We start from the raw sequence: 22,949 nt of genomic DNA, 5'->3' as shown, positions 1-22,949 counted from the left end.
AGAAAGGCTTATGGAAGAAGAGACATACTGAATCTCTGCTCTCTTAAAACTTATGGATATTCTTTGTTACCTGCCAAATCTCAGACACACTTGGCAATACTATCATTTTTGCTGGGCTATGCTAAATTAGATGCTGATAACCACTGTTTTGCTGAGAGGGTGAAAACACGCTTCCTCTAAAGTGCTTTGTCTTTTTAAATCATCTGTGGGACCTTCAAAGGTCCTACAGAAAACTGTGACTTACAGCTAATTTATAAAATATTAATAATACATAAATCACACAGTTTTCCTAAATTACAGCATCGATCCCAGAAGAAACCTGTCTTATCCTGTGTAACTTTGTCTCTGTCAGGGGATCAAACGCTGTTCCTTTTCCATTAGGGCATGGAGTATGCGAGCTTGTATTTATTTCGAAGATTCCAGGAGAGGAGAGCAGCGACAGGGAAGAATTAGCTGTGCACCACCATTTCCCAACACAACACACACAGACACATTAGCTGCAACTTGACAGCTAGAATCAGTAGGTTATTCCAAAAACATGGACTCAACAGCAAGCAGGAACGTAAAGCTAAATTTCTGTATTTCGCATTGCTCTGAGAAAGGGCCAAAGGAAAACACAGCAAGAAGGCAGAAATCTCGCTTCTGTCCACAAAAGTGGCACAAAAAAAGTGGCACAAAAAATTCTGTCCACAAAAATAGGCAGAGACAGAAGAAGAATACTGAATACTCGTTTTCCATATCCCTCATAGGTAAATCCTAAAATCATAAGGTTCTACTGGGTATTAACTACAGTCTTCTGGGAACTAAGACAAGAGAACAGTTATTCCTATGGCTAATGCTAATAAAATATGTTTGAGAATGGAGTTAGATAAACATAAACAGATGATTCCTCTAGGCTACAGTAAGCGGATACATATTTTTATCCCCTTTCCATAGCAAAATGAATGTAATGAGGCAACAGTGAAATATCTAAAACAGACCTGAGAGAGGCAGCTGCAGGAACAGAAATGTCACGCATTCATTCCCTAGCCATCGCAACTACTCACTCCACCACTGCTGCTCCATTGTTAATTAGGCTAAAAATAATAAATTACATATTTGCTCTGCCCAGGGAAGAGATGCCCTCAGCTGACACCTCCCTGTTCCGCAGTGAACACAGAGGATAGCTGTGATCTTATTTCCAATTTGGCTTGCTCAGCTGCAGTGTGGGGTGGGCATCCCTGAGGAATCCCAGAATTTACCACTCCAAAGAGCCTCCTACCTGAATGGCCTGTTTTTGCTGGCAGTGGGAGCTGAGCTGTCACACTTGCTGCACAACTTTTAGCAGCCACTCAGAACCCCCTAATTTCTTGGTCAGTTCAGGCTAGAGAAGAAAGAAGTTAAGAGTATCTTCCAAAGGGCAGGATCAAAACACGCTGAGAGCAGAGCCCTGTCAGAAGACATCTAGGCTTGTTGCCAGCACTTTGTGAAGGATCTATTTTACACACAGACAGAGGCTTGGGGATAGATTCACAGCTCCAATGATATTTATGGTCTTTTTACTTTGACAGGGCTCATTAGAGCCTCCCACCACGCTGTGCTTCCCTGACCTGTGCAGCAGGTTCACTGCAACCCTGACCCCTGTGGACATGAACACAAGATGCAGTTTCGCTTCCTCCTTTGGGAAACAAGAACGTGACTTTTTATACTGTAATCACCCCCGAAACAATTCAATATACTTACAAGCTCAGCATGGTCTTACACTATTTGGATAACCTTTTCCTTTACTTCCCTCAATTGCACACTTTTCTAAGGAGATAAAGCACGATTTCTTTTCCCTTTCGCCCCAAACATGTAATCCTTATGGAGTGCCAAGAAGCTGAAACACCCTGAAGGCTGCTATATCGTCACCTGTGTCTATTACAAGCATGTTGGGTATTTTAAGGAACAATGCAAAATCAAACCCCACTCTTTGTTAAGGAGGATCATTCTCCCTATGTGACATGCACATACACACACAATCCACAACCACGAGCACCCACAAAGCCTTGGCTCAGGTACTCTATACACCATCTATACACTATCACACCAAGAGACATAACTGTTTAATATCATTTGGAAACAGCTAGTACAGTTTCGCTGAAAGTGAAAAATAATGAAAAGTTTTCCAGCCACTGCAGTTCAGTAAGGGCAACCGTCAGACACAGTACGACACACGGGGTATGTTATGTCCTGTAAAAATCCTTTAAATAATTTCAACTGGAGTAAGAGTACTTCAAAAGCATACATGAATTTCTCATTAACACTACAAATGCAGCACGTTCCAAACTGCAGATGTGCATTAGCTATCAGAAGCATAGATTTCCCTTATTTTGTGTATCCTTCTCTACCTCCTTCCTTGGCTTTATACCTACGTCTGGTAGCACATGACTTCTTCATCTGATGTTCATATTGCTTTCTTTTTAAAGCCTATCCAGACAAAATGTGTACACAGGCAGGGTCTATTACAGCCAGACTAACAGCACTTAGAAAACCTCCGTGTCCTTCCATGTACTAGATGAGCCACAGTCCTGCATCATCAGGATTTACAAACACACCTGACTTAGTTGACATCCTTCCTTCAAACAAACTGAAACAGCTCAACAAATTCCTGCGGTTACAGGGATTACACAAAAACTGAGACGAAAAACAGTGCAAGTCATAGGTACCTACCAGGAAGATTGCTACCTCTTGGATAAAAGAGACCTGGCTGATCAAAGACAACCTAGTTCCTGTATTTTGAAGAAACAGGATACATAAAAACTAAAGTAAAAATTATTTTTACCAAGTGCCATTATCAGGGAAGAGAGAGAGTCTGAAGCTGTTTTCCTGCACTCCACCCAGACTACTAGATTTTATCCATAGCCTCCCATGCAGTTGTTCAGACCTTTAAATCTCTTCCAAGTCCTGACAAATCCTTTCCTTTAGATTCCTGCAACAGTTGGGACACCATCCTGCAGCTGAAAAGGCAGGAAGCAGGCAGCATTTTCCGACAGCACCTTTTAGCATCAGCTCATATATTGCAGCAGAAAGAAGACAATCTCACTCAGAGATAAGAGCGTTGGCAGAGAGATAATTAGTTACCTGAGCTTAAATAGGTCAATACCAATATCGCAGTACCCAAAAGACTTCATCTGTTCATGAGCTACTTCAGGTTCGTATAAGGGAGAGCCCAATTCAAGTAATACACCACCCACAATACGCTTGCTACTTCAGCAGAAACAGACTTGTTGCCTGAAAAGACTGGATCAGCGCATCTCAAAAACTTAAATAAAATTGATTCTGGATTAAAATTATCAATTGATTTCCCTCTTGGCCTTCCTGGGAATTGAACCTGTCTACACAATTAAAGTGTATAAAGATTTCATCTGAACCTATCTCGGGCCTTTTATTTATAGCCTCATCTCATCATATTAAACACCCTGCTTCAACCTATTACAAGTTTAAGGGATGACAAATACTAAAGTATAAACTGAATGCACTCAGCGTATTATGCATTTAAAGCATTGCAAAATTTTACTTGTCAATTTCCACATGAATTAAGAGCAATCTGCTCTTGAGCTGACTGTTTTGTACGAACCCAGAGACGCTGCTAGCAGGGAATACACATATGAACAACGTGGTTTTTTACTAATCTCCGATTCACGGCTGTTCTGGCCTATCTGAAACCCTCACCAATAGTGGCTGTACCAGTGGACAGCCAAGTGTCTGCACAGCGACAGCCTCACAGGCGGCTCCTGCGCAGCCTCCCATACTACACTGCCAATTAAAAAGCAGTCTCTTGTCGGCAGTAGCTCCTCCAGCGTCAGACTTTGCCTCCTCCACCAGCCACACCGTTCTTCTACCCTGAGGAACGGGAGCAGCCAGCCAAGACGCAGCGTCAGCAACGTGACCTTGGTCAAGGCACATCTTAATGTTTCTTAATCTGTGGCCAATGCTGACTATCTATCGACTGAGGCTTAGTTACAGTAAATAAAAAAATTTCTTATATCTTGTACTACAGTAGCAGTTATGGCTAGCACCAGAGAGTGACCTAATAGCAAAACCAAAATCGTAAAAGAAAAAATAAACAGCTCAGAAATGCGGTGCTGCAACGTACGTCTTGTTACACATACCTTGGCTGAGTAACCCCAGTGCTCTCGGGTTGGTGCATCTTCCTGAGAATAACTCAGGCATCGCTGAAGTGTACCCTAAATCTAAGAAGCTGTGGCGAGAATTGCAAATATAACCCACCCAGATGGCATGATCTTATCAAAGTTTAACATGCCAATCTGCTCATTTAATTAAAACCCTTTCCTCTCCATGGTTAATGGCAGGTCTGTACAGCAGAAATGGCACCAGAACAGATGTTCATAAATTTGTTAAAGCTGCAGGATGATTGCTCTGACTACAGTGTCTTTTGAAGGACTACTCTATTTACATTCCTACTGATCCCTCACGTCAAATCTGGTAAATATTACCTCTCCTTTGGCTGCTTTATAGGACAGCATAAGCCAGGTTTCTTGGTGAAAGTCATTTGCTTTGAGAAAACACCAGATGATTATAGGCAACCTTTTTTAAGATTTCAGGACTAAAACCTCTAATGCTGAAAAGCATGCCTTAATTTTAAATAGGCTTCTCTCCACATTTTCGTTCATCTTGTCTGTTCAGGATTCCCATGAGAAACTGCAGTCACGAGTTAAGGCAGGAAAAAGAACCTGGAGATCGACTTGGCTAAGACAAAGGAAGGCCTGTATCATAATCCACATTTTGGTATCATCAGGAGTGTCCATGGCAAAGTGAGATCTGCAGGTGTACAGAAGAGTCTCGCCGTGCACCCTGGCATCCAAACCAGAGGCGCAACCTGTGCATGATCAAGCCGTTCTGTGCAGAGCAGGTCAGGACAAGTGAGGGCAGAGGTGCCAGCAAGCTTCTGCCCCAGGGACTGAACCACATTGACAAAACTTTTTGAAACATTTGCCTGACAAAAAGCAATCCAGTTACCAATGAAGGCAAAATAATTGCCAGCAATGTCAAAGAGATGACACAACTGTTTAAAGCAAATGTGACCCTCCACTCTGTTTATGGAGCAGGTCATCTGAATCGGTGTAAGAAAATACTACGTTTTGATAGTGTAACATTTTATTTTCTAGCTAGGAAAGTTACACTTCCAAAGATTAAAATATGCAATGTATCACAGTGAACAGTTTAATCTCAAAGTACTGTTCAGAGAGCCAGAGGCACACAGGAATGCTGCAGGGTCAGCGACACAATGAAGAAGGGCAAGGGGCTTTCAAAAGAAGCAGTCGGGGCTGTCAAGTTGCAAAGGAGGGACTGTGCAGAAATGCTATCCTCTCTTACCAGAGACCTGCCTGTTTGAACAAAGACCGTTCCAGGCTGAGTAAGCGAATTTTCTTATTTCTGTGATTCTCTGCAAAGGCTCTTTGAATCTGAGATGCTCCAAGACAATGAGAACAACTATAGTTTATGAAAGCAATGTTAACAGAGATATTACCTGTCTTCCGTAAGAATTGTTCAGAGAGCTTTTCAAACTCAGTAACTGTCACTTCAGTGTATCATTACACAAATTAAAGCAATTAGGTAGTTAAGTGGCTCACGTGATTTCAAGTGAATATTAAAAGATAAGAAGAGGCTGATAAACAACCTGGGTCCACACTAAGGTGCTTTATAAGCTGTAAATGTGAAGTTATACTTCATAGCACTAGGGAAGTTCTAAAAAGAAGAAGAACAAAATCTTAATAGGATCTGAAAGGATCTTCAGCATCTTTTAACATCATTGATCCCGCAAAACCCTTTTATAAAATTACTGTACAACTTGTCTTTTTCATTTTACACCCACTTGGAGCATCCCATTGGCCATACTTAGCTGGAAACCAGCAAATGCCAAGTCATTTGACATTATCTAAGCATGGACTTACACAGAACCGCTGAATGAGCAGATGAGAACCTTCCTTCTGAAGGTGCTCTCACACTTGGGTTTTAAGATATTCTTTATCATCAGCTGCCTTGACTTGTCCCTAGCCTCCCTTCCCTGCAGCAGGTGGGGTTTGCCATGCCCACAACGCAACAAAAGAGGACATAAACTATTAGTTCATACAAGCAAACATATAATGGATGTCTTTAGGAGCTAGAAAAGATTTCTTTTCAGCCCAGGAAAGAGTTTCATCTTGAGGGAGTCTGGAGATAAGCAGTTCGCAGGCAGGTGGATTAAAACGTAAAAAGGCAGGACTCAAAGGCTGGTCCAATCCTGCTCTGTTGCTATAAGGGAGCAAGTCAGTGCTCCAGACATAGGCTGGGGATTCACAGGCAACTGGTTACTCTGTCATCATCGATCCCCTAATTGTGCCCTCTACGCACAGTAATTTTTTCCTCCTCAAAGCTAATGCACTAAGGGCCAGTATAAAGGAAAAGAACATGGAGTAAGTTCCCGGATGAATTAGGAACTGGTTATTGTCTATGCCTAATTTCACCAGCAATAATTCATTCCTTATTAAGCACTTAGCTACTTTAAGACAAAATCCAGCTGTACTCAGCTCTTAGAGAAGACGGAGTACCTTTTTGCAAAAGAATAGGAGATAATGCTGAAATGCCCACAACTCTCTTAAGACAGCTGGTAAATTATTCCTTCATTTTCAAATTTACTGTACACAACTGTGTACTTCTGTCTCAGAAAACTAAGACCCTGTGCAATCACTTATTTTCTACTTGCTTCTAAACGTAAAAGGGTATAAATGTTTCATAAACCATAAATGTTTCAAGAAAAAGATAAATGTTGAGCAATTACAAATATAATCTTCCTCCATTTTAATGTGATATCTATTTGCACCGAGGACAGATGATCACTTGAAACATTATGCATCTGCAATAAGGAGCATGGTTCCCAGTTTTGCTCCCTCTATAGTCTGTTCTTTCAAAAACATTCTAAAGCTATTGTTTGTTAACAAACTTAAAGATAATTCTTCTAAGTAGATGTGTGTCCAGTTGTCCTAGCTTTGATGTAGGGATGACCGTCTGAATAAATGTCTGCTAATGGAGGAATGACCCTTGCTGGGAAATAGCTGAGCAGTAATTTCTTTGGATAATGTACAGAGTACATAACTGGGATTAATAAAGGAAGATGTGAGTGTAGGGAAGCATATCTTACAGTGCACTCTTCTTGGATCATCGTTGCGTTATTTTGATCTTGTACAGGATAAGCAAATGCCTTGTGAAAGGGTTCTACCATACCCCTATAGCTCTAAAACCCATCTGTATCTTCCCCCAAAACACTCCCGGATGCAGGCGATGAACACACCACTGTTGGTCTGAGGAGTGCTGAGCCTCATGAAGGAGCCACGGAAGGGCAGGTGCCCCAAACGCATGTGCAAGGAGGGACTGCAGGCTCTGCTCCCGAAAGCTGGGAGAGGAAAAGCACCTTGTTAAGTGTGGAATGGGCAACACGGTAGTCCAGCGGCAGTCCACGTACCCTGATGCTGCCGGTCCCCACCTCGCCGATACACCCTCACTGCTTCCCCACTATTATCTTGTGCAACTCGTTACTTGTAGGGTGACCCACAGAGCTGGTCCTGCTTTGCCACACAGCTAAGTGACCTGCTGCTGGAGATCCCTCCCAGGCCTGCAATTATCAAGACATCTGAACTACCACCTGCTTTGTGCTGGACAAGAGAAGGAAATATAATACATTCACAGGCTTGATACTAATTTTGTTTTTTCACTACTTCAGTGGGTATTTAGCCAATTGATATTAGTAAGGGTCTTTTTTGTTAATTGGAAAGTCATTCAAATGCTTTCTTCACCTCTGGGAAAAAGATTTCCGGTGAGAGTTTTAGAAAGCTCAAGCTGATCTTATTTGCTTTAAGGGAGAAGGAAAAAAAAAAAGAAAAATTGATACAGGACAGAGTAACCTCTCAGGGACATCTTGTTTTACTTCATAGAAAGAACAAGCATATCCCCACACCACTGTGTTTCTCTGAAAGAAGTCATGCCAATTTTCCTAAGTTTTTCCTTTCTTTGGTACATAGGTCTTGGTCTGGAGGAGCAAGACATGTATTGAACTTTGGGTTTTAGAGACTGTTCAGCAGTAGAGTGATCTGAGCCACTAGGCTACTGCATCTTCAGTATATATATCTATATGCAGCAATGTGAATGTGAAGAGATAATCTAAATTACCATCTATCATGTTATTAAAATAACCCCTGGCAAAGTTACTTTTTCCATTAAAAATAATGTCTGGTATGATTAAAAAACCCACTGAAATATCATTTAGCTGTTCACAATTCCTATTGTCACTTACACTTGCTTTTCTTCAAATTTAGCCACTGAAGCTCAGTGAAGGCAGTCGGCTCCCTTACAGCACGGCGTCAGCACGCTCCGGTTGCACACAGTGGCCATGAGAATTTCACAACTGCAAATTTCTCCACTATGACTTTTGAAAGGCCTATAGCAATATTTTTACTCATGCAAAATTTTGAAGAAGAACACACCCTTCTATTGCAAACAAAGTAACAAAACACAAACTGTGTTTGAGATGACATTGTCCTTCCAATCTAAGTGATAAATTCCTCAGAAAAAAGAATATTGCTCGCAGATGGGATAGTAGAGTTCTACCAAAAAAAAGGTAAAAAAAAATAAATAGAAAACTTTCAAGGGAAGGTAGAAGATGGAAAACAGTTAAGGAAGCGTTCCCGAATCACTCAGGATTTATTATGATGTAAGGTTCATTACTTTCACAGATGCTATTTTTGATAGCTTGAATACCACGATTCAGCAATTTTAGTGGAAAGAATTCGTTATAAGCCGTGGGAACTGCTGGATTTGCAGCAATTAAACATAAGCATGGGAAAAGACATTATGCTATGTGGTGACAGGGAGTTCATGGTATTGTGCTAATCAAAGTGTTGCTAATATTATGCTTAAAATGAACATTTTTTGTTGAGCCTCTAGCAAAGGGAAGACATTTGAGGGCAAAAAAGTCACCTCCTTCCCTCTTTGGAGAGGTGTGCACCTCTGGGGTTTTGTCCCTAAAAAAATATTTGTGTCAAATGCCCATCATAACTTGTAACTCAATTTGCTTATTATTATTTTTTAATTTAAAGCAGCATAAGTTTCTGATTTTCCCAGAACATTTCTGCTAAGGGAAGGTTAAAACATCTCTTGAGATCTGAACATTTGCTCTTAATGGTTTGAAGCAAAGCTAGTGCCAGCTGCTGATCACTCCAACTATTGCCATTTTGTCCGATGGCTTAACTGTAACTTATAGCATTTCTTACCAGGAATACAAGATGCCTGTGCTAACTTTCAAAACACTGCACAAGGACAACAGCAGCAGCAGGGAATAGAGGATGGCACAGGTTTTTGAATCAGAAAAAAACCCAAAAAGAGTACCATTATGCTAAGTTCTCTACACGGTATGTATCCTGGTGGGCCAACATAACGAGAAAACAGTGATCAGGCAAAGCCTCCCAAGAAGGGGAAGGAACAATAGGAGAGAGCCCTGGTTTTCATGTGCGTATGCAATAACCCATTCTGATCTACAAATATCTGATTAGCTGACACGACAACAAGCTCTGTGTTCTCTAGCTGGTATTTATGACTGAAGTTTAACGAACTAGCACTGAACCAAAAACAAGAATAGGGGAAAAAACAAAAATATAACATAAAAACATAGGAAGAAAAATCAAATTAAGCGTAGTTGCAATTTCCAAATCACTAGGTCATGATGAGTAGGAAATTAGATTAATATGTGGTTGTGCAAAGGTTAAGGAGTGGGACTTCTCTTCCCACACTTGAAGGGAAAAAAAAGAAAATGAAAAGATTTTTCGAGGTCAGGGTTTGTTTACAGTTATTAGGATTGAAAGTCTAGGGCTTATGGGAAGTATGCGTCTCCAAGTGGATAGCTTCCGCTTTTTTTTGGACCAGTTTAGCATGGCCTGCCATGGCGGCATGCATGACAACTCCAGAGCTGAAGCAGTTCTGGGAACAGACATGCCAGAGGAGAGAGCACGCCACTGTCCCTGGCCTGCTCTGTGTCTTCATTACTTTGGAAAACTACAAAATTTATTTCATACACATACAAGAAGATGTACTCAGGTTTTTGGTGACTGGCTTTCAGTCTCGTGCTCTGTAATGCCATCACAAACAGAGGTTCATGCACGTTGCAACTACATTGGTGCAACCAGCTGCTTTCTCAGCAGAGATTTCCAGAGTGGAGACCCCCCCACCCCAGTTCCCCTGTACTCATACTAAGTTTGCAGCCAGGTATGTCAAGGGTGGTCAGCCGGCTGCTGTGAGGGGATAGGGAAAGCACTGACAAAGGGCTTAGAAACCAGGATTCTCTTTTCCTAAGAGGGAACTTACCAACTGAAAAAATTAACAACTTTCTAAGCATAATTATTACTGACACAACCTCCCAGACATGTGCTAGGCATTGCTCCTCTTCAGAATCCCCTTTTATGCTCATGTCCTAATTAGAATGGGAGTTTATAGGTGCATTTACAGAGACAGTGTAGTATAAAGCACAAACTCTCCCCTTCTCAGAGGAATGTATTTTTAGTTCTGCTGTTTTTCCCTACAAAAGGACAGAAGGCCAGCCCTACATGGAGATTGCTCCCTGCCATGGCAGCTGTACCCTGGAACAATTTGACCGTCCCAAGCAGACAACGCTCAGGGACCTCTGTGACCTCAAATGAAGTTTCCAAATACCATGACCCATATGAGAAGTGCTACAGGCCACAAGGGAAATACTCCTTAACATATTGAGCACTGATTACTCTATCCCCAGGGATTCCTTGTCATATAAGCCCATGCTGTCCTGCTGGGAGCTCACGTCGCGTTCACAAAATCAGAGCCTATGCATTGGTGGTAATGCTAATCTGTAATGTCTCATCTGGTTAATAAGACCAAAATATCCCCCCTTCTTTTCCCAAAATGCAGCCAAGAGGAGGTAAAGCAGTCAAAACTGCACACACTCCTTTCTCCTGACCTCTAAGGCAGACACACGCACACAGCTACAGCAGTTCCTGGAGGGAGTGAAGGGAGAGCGCTGCCTGTGGCATTCCCAGATAGCTCAGAAACATTCATCACGTTATTACCCCGAAACCGGTTTCCGTCTCGGGCCCAGGGCTGACTCACGCACCTCAGCTCAAGCTTTATGAACTACACAAGTCTGTGGCATTCGCCTACAAGTAGCCTTCTGCAAGACTGTGCAGGCACGTTAATACTGTCTGTCAGGAAGATTCTGCAGGTCTTTGGGCATCAGTGGGTCGCAAAAAGCTATTGCCACTGATGATCAGGTACCGGCCAGCCCCGATCATAAAAACTCAGCCGAACCTTGATGACTGACTTCCCAACAAAATCTGGTCCTTGTCTGATATTCTACTTAAGAAAAAAAAGCGCAGCACTCAAATAGACAAAGGCAGATGTGCACTGTATAAAGTTCCACTGACAACACAGTTTGCTCTTTTAAAGTTTCACTTGATTGTCTTCATTTTTACACAGGGAAGAACGGAAAGGTCCTTGTAGCTCTGGCAACAAGCTCTTAGTACACAAAGTTATGTTGTACCTAAGTAAAATATGAAAGCGTTTCCTCAAAAAAAAAAAACCACCCCACTGTTAATTCTTCACAACAGGTGACTGGATACTGTGAGAATGACTTAGTTGATGTTCACCAGCAACTCATGGAAAAAAAAATATTCGATTAGTTTTTATGTTAGACCACAGTAAATCCTTTTGACACAACGCAGAATAAAGAAGATACTTCCATAGGTTTGGCAAGATTTTGCCAAGGAAAAATTCCTAGATACTGCACACACAGAAGGATATTTTGCTGTGCAAGGGCAGCCTCAAAAAAGGCTGAGTTTGTCCAGTGCGAGAATCGGAAAATTATTTCTGGGTGTGATAACCATGCTAATCATCAATATCAGCATTTGGAACCACGCGTCATGCGCACTAGAGGAATTATTAAGTGGTGTCCAAACCAGACTTCTTTTTTGCATACATTTCACTTCATGAGAAAACGCAGCATGCAGATTGCAAGGGGGAGTCAAGCAACAGACTACAGGAAAGACCAGGTGTAGAGAGAGGAACATGAATGCCTGAGCAAAAGGCAGGCAGCAGTACAAAGAAGCTACAACATTATTACATATGTGGTCGTCCTAACAGAACATAAACCCGCGTGATACGCTCACTGTGCTTGCTCAGCATATTTCCAAACAGTCACTGTCCCCTGACAGCGTGATTTTCTCCTTCAGCAAGAAATTTGGGAAACACTCCCCGTAGTGAATATTTCCATCTACTCACTCACGACTGGAGAACTGCTCTACTAACTCGACAAGTTCAGTGTTGAAACTTGCTCTGAGTATGTCTTCAAGGAATCACGTCAATTTGCTGACAGGGTAAAGCATCCAGCCACTGAAGTAGATTACCCTGCTTGGTCCTTAAAGCTCTGAAAGCCTCTGAGAATTGTGACCTTGACATCAAGAAGCGCTGTGCACCGTGCTTGGACACCCCTCTTTTGTACAGGCATTACACAGCTCCCTTTCTGACTCCAATTGTACACTCCAGCGGAGGCCACGTGCTGACTGCGCTTCAGACTGCATTCCTCAGCTCCCAGACCATTCTGTTTGTTTTTCATCAGAAGCAACAGCCTAAAGCAATGGGAGCTGTGGGAATTAGCTGCAGTGTGTGAAAACACCATTTACAGTACTTCAGTGTTCAGGCCTCTCAGACAATATAAATTCCTCCCATACGGATGCCTGTTGCTAGCTAGCCCCAGCCCGGACACAACACATACCCAGAAGGATCCCTGGAAGCACTGAAGTCGAGTGGGCTGTCCCCCTGAATGCAAATAGAAAATCTCTCTTACACAGAAAGGGAAAGTCGGAATAGAAGAAGGCAGAAGGAAGGTACTGAGCTGCTGTGATGCTATGGGATTTAGGTTGCCTTACTTTTAAGGGAGCAAAAGAAACCTCTAGCGATTATATTGCTGCAAAAAACAGTGTGCGCATCTCCTTTGCCTTATCCATGTGAGGCAAGACTTTTATTCTGCTACCCATGGTATCAAAAGCCTACTGCAAAAGCAGTCAACAATATACTAATGCTCACTTTGTAGTGGGGGGGAGGTGGAGAAGGCATTTCTTTATCTCTCTCTTCCCTTCTCTGTACCCTCCTCCATCACGTAGCTGCAGACAGCAACACTGACTCCCCTTCACCTTCTCAAGGCTGAAAAGAGCCATCTCCCTCTGCTTCTCCTCTTCTGTCACTGCTCCAGCCAGCGCCCTAACAATTTAGTACATCAGAGTCTTCCTTGTGCTGGGGGACCCAAACTGGACCAGGCACCCTGCCCAAACCCTGCCGCTAACAGCCTGGGATGCAGTCGGCCTCCTTCGCCCCAGAATGTCTAGCTGATGCCTGCTCAGCTCCTTGCCCACCATGTCCACCAGGTCTCCTTCCAGGGGGGGTCATGATTCCTCAACATAAATCTGGCCTTAAGTTTCTCTACTGCAAGAAAAATACAGGAAATAAATTTGGAGTTTGTATAAAATCCCCAACTCCCAGAGCACACAGAAAAGGAGGCAGTCTGTATAATGTTTCATTTTGTTAGCTTTCTGCTGTCAGGATGTCAGTAGGACATGGTCTGGGAGAGGAGAGATGGATTTGCTCATGCAGACTGTTGTCGCCAATTCACGTGAGAAATTCACGTGATGCCCATGCAGACTCCAAACTGTGCTCACCCAGCCAGCACCAGCTAGGCTGGTTGTACATTCACACTGGGAAACACAAGTCTTTAGGAGATTTTGTGTTGTGTAATATTGAATAAATAATTTAAAAGCTAAAATGACTAGTTGAAATCCCTTGGCACCAGCAGAAAGCCAAGAATTTCCATCTAAACTTCAGTGTACAATTCATTTGAGCAGCCTGAGTAGACAACAGCGCTGCCTTAAGTGGTATCAATCCACTTTCAAAAAGCAATAGGAGAACACCCACTTGCACTGCTCACTGAGGAATTAATGTAAAAGATTTCAAAGTGGCTGTCTGATGTGAACAATGTTGTGACAGACTACATAGCCCACATTGCTGCTGCTTCTTGCTGTGTAATGCCGTTATTTTGATTCCTAAAAATGCAATATTTTTGTAATTTATTATCATCTCTTGAAAATAGTACTTCAGCTTTTCACCGTCAACTACATATAAAAGCCATGCCGTAGTGCATTTGAAATGCTTCAAATCACATAAATCCAAATTGTATTTTATTTAAGCATAAACGCAATCCCCATAAAAGAAAAGACAACTGGTAGCACCTTCAAAGTTAACTGCTTGAGCAAAAGGATTGTCAAATTTATATTACATCAGATTTCCAGTCACTCAGAGAAACAGAGAACATTTGAGGTCCTGAGGAAATTGTAGCCTTGGGCAGATATATTAAGATATAAAACCCACATAAATGCCAGCAGGAACCATATCTAACAAACTTGAGCAGCACCGATACCGCCATCTGCTAAAGGTGCAGATGGGCAACAACTTCACAGTGCTTCAGGTTTTCCTGCTTCCTTAGGATGAAGTGAAAGCACATGCTGATTTTGTGACCTTTTCACAGAACAGGCTCATTGAATTGCATCTCTTCGTGCCACCTGGTGCAAGCCAGGCATAAGTACACTGTACGCCCAGAATAATTTTAAGTTTTCAAAATTAATGCCAAGGAAGGTCAGAACTGCTTCCAAGCCTTTTCCATAGCCTTCACAAACAGTCAAATAATGGGGGAGACGATCGAGTCTCAGAGCACTGGCAGCCCAGCTCTGGAGCCCTCAGCACTGGAAGGAGATGGACCTGTTGGAACAGGTCCAGCGGAGGGCCATGAAGATAATCAGAGTGATGGAGCACCTCTGCTATGAGGACAGGCTGAGAGTGTTGGGGTTGTTCAGCCTGGAGAAGAGAAGGCTCCAGGGAGACCTTATAGTGGCCTTTCAGTACCTAAAAGGGGGCCTACAGGAAGGATGGGGAGGGACTCTTTATGAGGGAGTGTAACGATAAGATGAGGGGTAACAGTTTTAAACTGAAAAAGGGAAAATTTAGATTACATATTAGGAAGAAATTCTTTACTGTGAGGGTGGTGAGACACTGCCACAGGTTGCCCAGAGAAGTTGTGGATGCCCCATCCCTGGAAGTGTTTTAAGACCAGGCTGGATGGAGCTTTGAGCAACCTGGTCTAGTGGGAGGTGTCCCTGCCAAGGGCAGAGGGGTTGGAACTAGATGATCTTTAAGGTCCCTTCCAACCCAAACCATTCTATGATTCTGTGATCTTCCAGCTGTTAGGCAGCCGCAGGTTGCCAGTATTTGGCTATCTTGAATAGCAAAAGAGAGAGTGGCCAAAAAAAATGGAAAAAAACCGAAGAAATTAATGAAAAATGTCAATTAAAAGTGGCCTGTAATTTGAAAGCACAAAGTACCTTCCCGTTTAACTTCAGTAGTATCTCAGCACAGGCACCAAGAATCACTTTTTGCTGTTCAAATCATGGCATACTCTTGGACTGCACATGTGAAGTATTAAAAATAACAGAAATAAATGCACTTTATTGAATGGCACAGAAGCCAAGTCCTGGCAAAAATGGAGACACCTTAAAATTGGAGACACCGTAGGTTATAGATAACTCTTCAGCAAACCTCCTTTGCCAGAGGCTGAGGCTGTACTGCGTGTCCTGTCAGACAGGCAAAACACAGAATCACTGTCCCTTGTCAATGTCTCAAAGAGGTCCTACTTGCAAAACTAGCATTTCCATGCACAATCTGAGCAAACCACCCACCTGCCCAGGCCCGCTACTGACTTTTACTGCTGTCCGACAGACAGCAGGGATTGCAACAGCCAAGTAGCAAAACATCAACAGGCTGCTGGCTAGTACAAACTGGGGTGTAAAGCTTCCGTAGGGCAGCTGCACACCCAAGGGTGCGCTGCTCTTTGATGTCCCTTGCAAAACAAATTTTATCCATTCTCTGACCATGTATAAATCGGCATTTTCCCATCCCAAATTTTCATAAACGACAGATGGACACTGTTTTTCTTAATTGTTCATCCAGGAAATGCAGACCAACAATACCTCTTGGGTTTCAGTAGACAAAGTAACAGAGGACAGATAGATAGAGGAACAGTTTGAAATTATTGTTATTCTCCACTGAGAGCACTAGCAGAACAATGGTATGAGGCATTACGAAAATATTTTTTAAAAAGCTATGTCAGCCTTTCAAAGAAATGCAGTACATCATTCTTTTTCTGATTCTGATTTGACTTTAAAATACGTACATTACTAAAATATTCAATGGTTGCTCTCAATCTTAGCATTTTCACTAAAGGAATCCATAAATGTCAGTGAGGGATTCAGAAATATGCAGTGGACTGGACTGATTAGTTATAGTAAGTAGCAAACCATGATATTTTAATCATCTTTTGCATTCCAGTGCATGCATATTTTGATGTCTTTAGAAATGCATGTGAACTACTTCTGTCCTCGTACACTACAGGAAATATGAATTGTGAACACAAATCAGAAGACATAACACTATCAACACAGATGGACAATTTTATCTCTTCACTTCTTCTAACTTAAAGCTCACAAGTTATTAACCGCCAATCTCTTCAGACAGTAAATGCACAGTTGATGCTCTGTACACTTTTTAATAGCCTAAAAGAGCAACCATTTCTGTAAACAGAAACTAAGAGGATTCTGGCTTAACGTTTATTTCCCAAGCTTCCTCTCTTTGCTGTTTTCTTGAACAGAAAAAGTTCAACTAATCGAAACAGCAGACCCACAACAATACAGTCTTCCCATTACTCAGATTTTTTAAGTGATTTGCTTCAGTCACTGATGTTTCAAGAATAAAAGCAAAAATGTATTTTTAACATATGTTTATTACATTTTTGGAAGGAGCAAGCAAATCATTTTGCACAGCCAGTTTTATAGATAATTCAATCTTCCATCTTGGCTTGCTCTGTGTTGACTCTGAGTTCTCCAGCAAGCTCCGAACTACATTACCTCCCAGGTTTTAGGTCCCAGGGCTACAATTACAAGAGTGGGCTTTTTCTGGCTTTCACAATTTCCTAGCTTCTTCTGGGAAGAAGTGCCCATTCCATGCTGACCCTCCTCAAACAGATTTTTCCACTGGATTATTAACTCCATTCTAGTTGCCTTCCAGTCTCCAGCTGGTGCCCGAGATGTGTTTCTCCTCAGGCACATGTATTTAGGGGTTTCTGCACGAGTAACCAGTGCACAAGTGGTTAGACCAGTGCTGGTCTAAGAGCATGCACACTTCAAACGTATCAGACTTCAGCACACAAACACGACATCCACATATCCTGTAACACAGATCCATAAAAACCTAAGCGTAAAAATCACTACCCTGAAATACTCCCAAGAACACACCTTGCCCTGGGACGTGCTGCCAGGACAACGATTTCAGCCTCCTGTGCTGTATGCAGTCTAACAATATCTAAGCTGTCTTATCAGTTTAAAATGGCATTAAGGGACAAGGGCATACACTCACTGTATCTTTCATGACGAATGCTATAGAAGTATGCAAGACTTTTTCAGATTTCCACTCATTTAACACAGAATTTTGAAAAAGCAGTTGTGGGTGAAGAGAGAGGGATTTGAGACTGTTCTTGCTCCCAAGATCCCTGCTCCCATCCCCAAACTAGGTAATCAGTCAAGGTCACGCCTTTCTTCCCATCTGTCTCTAACTCTCAGCTCCCCAGGAACATAATTATTTTAATATCTAGAATTTAGCTGGATGCATAAAAAAAAATATACAGTGTCTGCCACACAGAATTGCCATTTAAAGAAGGAGCATAACAGTCCACCACAAAGAATTGCTTTGAGAAGGGCCAGGGACACCAGGGTAGGGTTCATTAGTGTTTCATGAGTTTCCCAGTGCAAACATGCATACAGTTTTGAAGGGTTTCACATGTTTTATATGTAAAGCCATTCATTTTCCTCAACAGGCAATAATCTCTCTCTTGCTCACTGTATGCTGGCACCTACCCAAAGACAAAAGTGAGCATATCCAAGTTATTTTCCAGGAGAAGCGTGATGTATAATGCTTCCCTCCTAAGGCTTAGTAACCAAATCCTGCCCAACTACCAGTTGTGTACGTCAGGCTCCATCGCACCCTTTGCAGCACAAGGCCCACCTGGGGTGGCAACAAAAAGTCATGTTGCACCAAGAGTCCAAACCTTCTTGTTCTCTGCAGAAACCTGCTACGTTTCATAATGCTAGCCTTAAAATTGCCTTCCCAGACAGTTTTGGGCCCAGCATGGAGCTTCAAACCACTGCGCAATCGTGCACTTGGATATTTACCACAGTGCCTTTAAGTCAGCACAGGGAAGGGGAAGAGGCAGTGAATAAGTGTCTCTGAAGGGTATTTCTCTCTTTTAATAAATCTTTAACAAACCTTCGATAAATCTTTTTAGCTCTTTTATAATAAATCTCTTAATGAGTAAGTCTGGAAGTACAAGGCTCAGCAGACTGGAAAATCCCAGCTTATATCCTGGTTTCCTCTCTGCCACACCTTATGGCAAATCCTTTACTGTTCAGGGTACCTAATGCCCTAACCAGTGCTAGGCCTTCACTATGCAGGGCACCACACACGTACACAAATCTTAAGGACTTCCATATAACGCTCACATCCTAGTACCTTAGGGCACAGACTACAATTAACGTGCAGCTACGCTGAAGGAAAGCATTGTGTCAGAAAGGAAGGGCTTGTTGCATGCGTGCTAGGACGGGGGGAATACTTACGGATCAGGTCATTTAATTCCTCGCTTACAACAGGCTTAATTGGCGACTGCATATACCACTGCTATAAGACAGATAACAGGTATGACTCTCAGCCAGAAAAGTGCTTTTATTTACCAGTTTATACTTGCCTCAGTCTGGGGACACCCAATGACCTTCGCATTTAATAGAACTGAGTTTTTAAGCACTAACGGAGAAGGCACAGCTCTCTTCTCCAAAGGTGGGCACCGAGCAATCTCCCTGCCCAGGCTACACTGGGAACTCACAGTTACACATACTGGGTCTGCCCGTTCCCTCATGTGTGACAACCACCATATGGCTCTAACAGGTATTTCAGTGTTTTTGTTAGCAAAATTCACGCTGTGCATAATAATCCATGCAATAGTCTCTAAAATTGGACACACATTCACATACAAACCTTAATCGCCTCAAAGGAACAATTCCAGACTGTTACGGGAAGGCAGCTGTGAGGCATGTGCCTTATTTTCCTTATAACACGAGTTTGAATCTTTCATTGAATAGAATTAATAAACATGGTATGATAAAATCCCTCAGAATTTTTAGTTCTTAAAAGAAAAAAATGTATTAATGAATCAAATGATTAATTATCTTAATAATGCAGCATAAACTGGGGTTATCTATCCTGTGTAAAAGCTTTTTACTACTGTGCTTTTTCTTTATCAATGAAAAATTGAAGGACTAAGCCACAGGATGCTTCTTTTGCCTGTGTGCCCGCAATACCAGTCACACAAACATCCGAGTTTTTGACAGTATGGTGAAACTACCATCTGTAGGTATACCAAAGGGGTATCACAGTTATGAGTGCAAATATCCCATGAATGCAACTTAGCACACAGTCGTCAGACAATAAAACTTATAAAGGAATTAACTTCCCAGCAAGTAACGCTAGTTGTATTTCTCTTCTATTGACTTTCTGACTTAGTGTAAAACCTTCAAAAGGCCTCCAAAAATTTTCAGCTTTGGGGAAATACAAGTGTCCATCTGGCACCAGGGTTTGCAGATATGGACTTTCTCTCCTAGAAATTAAAATATCTTTTCATAAACCTCAACATTCTTCAGAAAACCTCCTGTAATACAGCATTACTACTTTCATCTGTCAAGAAACATTTGTCTTAGGAGGGATCAAGTTAATGTTTATGTGGCACTGAAGACAAATAAATCCTCACATGCTAGATCTTTAGGCTACATTCTTATTCCCAGAAATAAAATACCATTTTGTATCTGGCTCCTAGAGAGAAACAGCAAGCAGACACAGTTGAAAGGATCTAAAAATCAGATAATGACCCTAACAATAATTATGCTATGAAGAATATATTGGAGGTGGAGGTTTTTCAGCTGCTGTTATACATTTTTGCAGGTCTGAATAATTGGAGTAATAACTATTTAGAGGGTCAAGCCATTTCCCACGGGGCAGTAAGTGAATAACCATCCAGATCAGATGCAGACTGCAGACCCACTCTTTGACATGGCTTGTCAGCGGGTCCTTTGCATTTGACTTTGCTGTTGGTGGCCACAACAAAAATACACTACTTTGGGCTTTGCTTGCATGTGCTTTCTGGTTTTCAATTTCCCTTTCGATCCACCATTTTCTTCTTTCATCTTAGAGGCTCAAAATTAATAAATGGTGCTCTCATGGTTCCCAAGCATGTTCTGACCCCCAGATAAAGGCGTTGCACTCAAACGACAGCCATTGTAAGCCATGAATTCACCACAACTGTCATGCGCTTTACACCACCAACAAGAAAGCAATGACATGGTCCAAGCATTTGGAAGAGTATCACCACATGGAGAAGGAGGAGAAAAAAAAGGAGAGATGACAAACACAGAGAGAGGAGAGCCTTAGTGGTAGCAACTTGAAAGGGAAAACAAAATTTTTCTTACATTTATCTGGCCAACACTACTTCACTCTGGCAAATATCCACTCCTGAAGGGGAAACAGGGTTGGCTTTTGCTTCCTATGAGTGTGCGCGATCTGAAATGGGACATGTGCTCCCGATACTGCTGCAGGAGGGCCTCTCAGCATCAGAAGGCAGCAGTGTTTGGCCAACACAACTTAGCTAAGGGGAGCTGGACAGCCTCCAGGCCTCCTCGCCTGCTGATGATGGAGAACTACAGTTGTAAGTCATGTCAACAGCAAATGTCAACACCTTCGTGCCTACAGTAACTCTGCTTTTTACTCCCAGTTAATACCACAGCACTGAAACACTGAGTGACTCAAACCATGGCTTTATCTGGTTAATGGTATCAGCAAGGGTTATCTCACTACAAGGTAAAAAGGTATAAACCAACTGGCTGTCAATACTGCCTTCAGTAGTGCCCCACCAACTGTGTAAACTGTCCTCTGTGGGCACCTGACCCTTTCACTGCTTGGCACATACAAGGTGCTTGAGCAGGGAAAGCCTGAAAATGGAAGTAGATCCACAAGAGCTGCACAAGTAGGTACCTACCTGACAGTAAGTATAAGCAACAGCACGAAGGCAATTTAAATGAGATTCATGGCGATTGCACATACTGCAGGAGAAGAGTCAAGAACCTCACAGCCACCAGTGGTGATGGTTCGGCTGCATTGATCTTCCCGGCAAAAAATTGAGAGGCCACCATCCCAGGCAGCAGGTGATACCAACACAGGGGAGCCAAAAGGCAGCGCCTTGGAGAGAGTCCGCAGTTCCTGCTGGATCTCAGCGAGAGCAAGGCCTCCCTGCTTGTGGGACTGGAGAGAGAACAACCAGTTTATTGACCTGCATGTTTTGTTCATTTAATATCCAATAGTAATCATTTAAGACCCAAAATGTATGCTTCCAGGATCCATATTTCACCAACTAAAAATTGGCATCAGCATTCACGATTGCTAAGAACAGAAGCACATGCATCCACTAAAAGTATCTTTAACACTTTTCTCCCGAATCTTGAGCAATCTTTTTTCCCAGGCAGTGCAGATCAGGAAGAGGGAAGATCTCGAAGCCTTCTCTATAACTGCTAGCCCTTATTCACCAGGGCACTTACCCAGTTGAAATAGTGTCCTCTTCTCTTGGTCCCTCTAAAAAGCAACTTCTGAAGATGACCAAGATCTAAAGAGTACCACAAAAACTCAGAGCAGCATCATATAATTTATTGCCTGTGCTTCTCCGAAGCTACAAATCCTCCCAAATTTTCTTCCCTCCAATTCCCAAAGCAAATCCAGTGAAGAGCGTCCAGGATTCCTGAGACATCAGACTGATGTTAGCTGCCTGCTATTCTTGGAAACACCTTTGTCTACAGTCTCCCAGTTAATCCATCAGTAATGAAGTTAATCTAATCACTCTGCCATGAATCATTGAGCTGATAGGCTATATTAGCTAGGAAGTACTGGGAGCAGCTGTTTATTTTAGTGCTATCTGAAGTCATTAAGGAGCTACACCACTAAACCATCCAGGGGAAAAAAAAAAGAAAAGAAAAGAAAAAAGAATCAGCTCAGAGTGGGAAGTGTTTGAATGCCCTTTTTCTTCTGCTTCGTGACATTAAAGGAACATAAAGTTCATCTTTGGCTGAGCCTTACGGGACTTATGGATACAATTTCATAACGTGCAGAACACTGTCAAAAATGGTGGCTGGTTAGATACAGGACAGGACCAGAATATCTGTATTTCCATATTAACCTCCCTTGAAAAATTTCAGCAGCATCACGGGAAAACCTGCAATCCCTCTCCCACCACCACCCAAATCCCAAAAACCAAATACTTCCAAAGCCAAAATGTTGTCAAATTCTGAGTACAAGCGAAAAAGGTGAAGAATAGCTGCGCGCTATCTTTGAAGTGGCATTTCTATAACTGACAAATGCTTTATAAAGATGAAATTACACTTGCTTCCTCATTTTAAGATATGATGCTCTTCTACCTAAAAATAAGTATGTAAAAAATTCATCTTTTAGGGAAAAAAAATTCCTTTGTATGAAATAAAAATCTTATGCTATGTACAACAGTGAGTTGTTAAGTATGTATACATTATAGGCAAAAGAGCTTCCCAGGAGGATGCCCATGTAGAAGATGGGGGCAGGAGTGAAAGAGCTCTAATGTTGCACCATTTGTTTGAAGTTTCTGAAAACTATCACCATGCAGATGGATTTTATCAATACTATGCATAAATTCTGACCTC

The 22,949-nt window shown here is 42.2% G+C and overlaps 1 protein-coding gene across 5 annotated transcripts in view; it reads right to left on the bottom strand.

Annotated features, from left to right (window-relative positions):
• ARHGAP24 (Rho GTPase activating protein 24) overlaps window positions 1-22,949 on the bottom strand; it is a 225,790-nt gene that overhangs the window by 95,112 nt on the left and 107,729 nt on the right. Inside the window, exon 1 of one of the 5 annotated variants that reach the window (XM_054202162.1) lies at window positions 12,316-12,400. The exons of the other annotated variants lie outside the window; for them this stretch is intronic. The gene's annotated coding sequence lies outside the window, so the exon portion shown is untranslated. Of the gene's footprint in view, window positions 1-12,315; window positions 12,401-22,949 lie in introns of those variants that run through there. 5 annotated transcript variants of the gene reach the window in all.

The sequence above is a fragment of the Rissa tridactyla genome, chromosome 5, assembly GCF_028500815.1.
Source record: "Rissa tridactyla isolate bRisTri1 chromosome 5, bRisTri1.patW.cur.20221130, whole genome shotgun sequence".
NCBI lineage: Eukaryota > Metazoa > Chordata > Aves > Charadriiformes > Laridae > Rissa > Rissa tridactyla.
The sequence above is the reverse complement of the archived record's forward strand: the minus strand, read 5'-3'. Positions and strand labels throughout refer to the sequence as shown.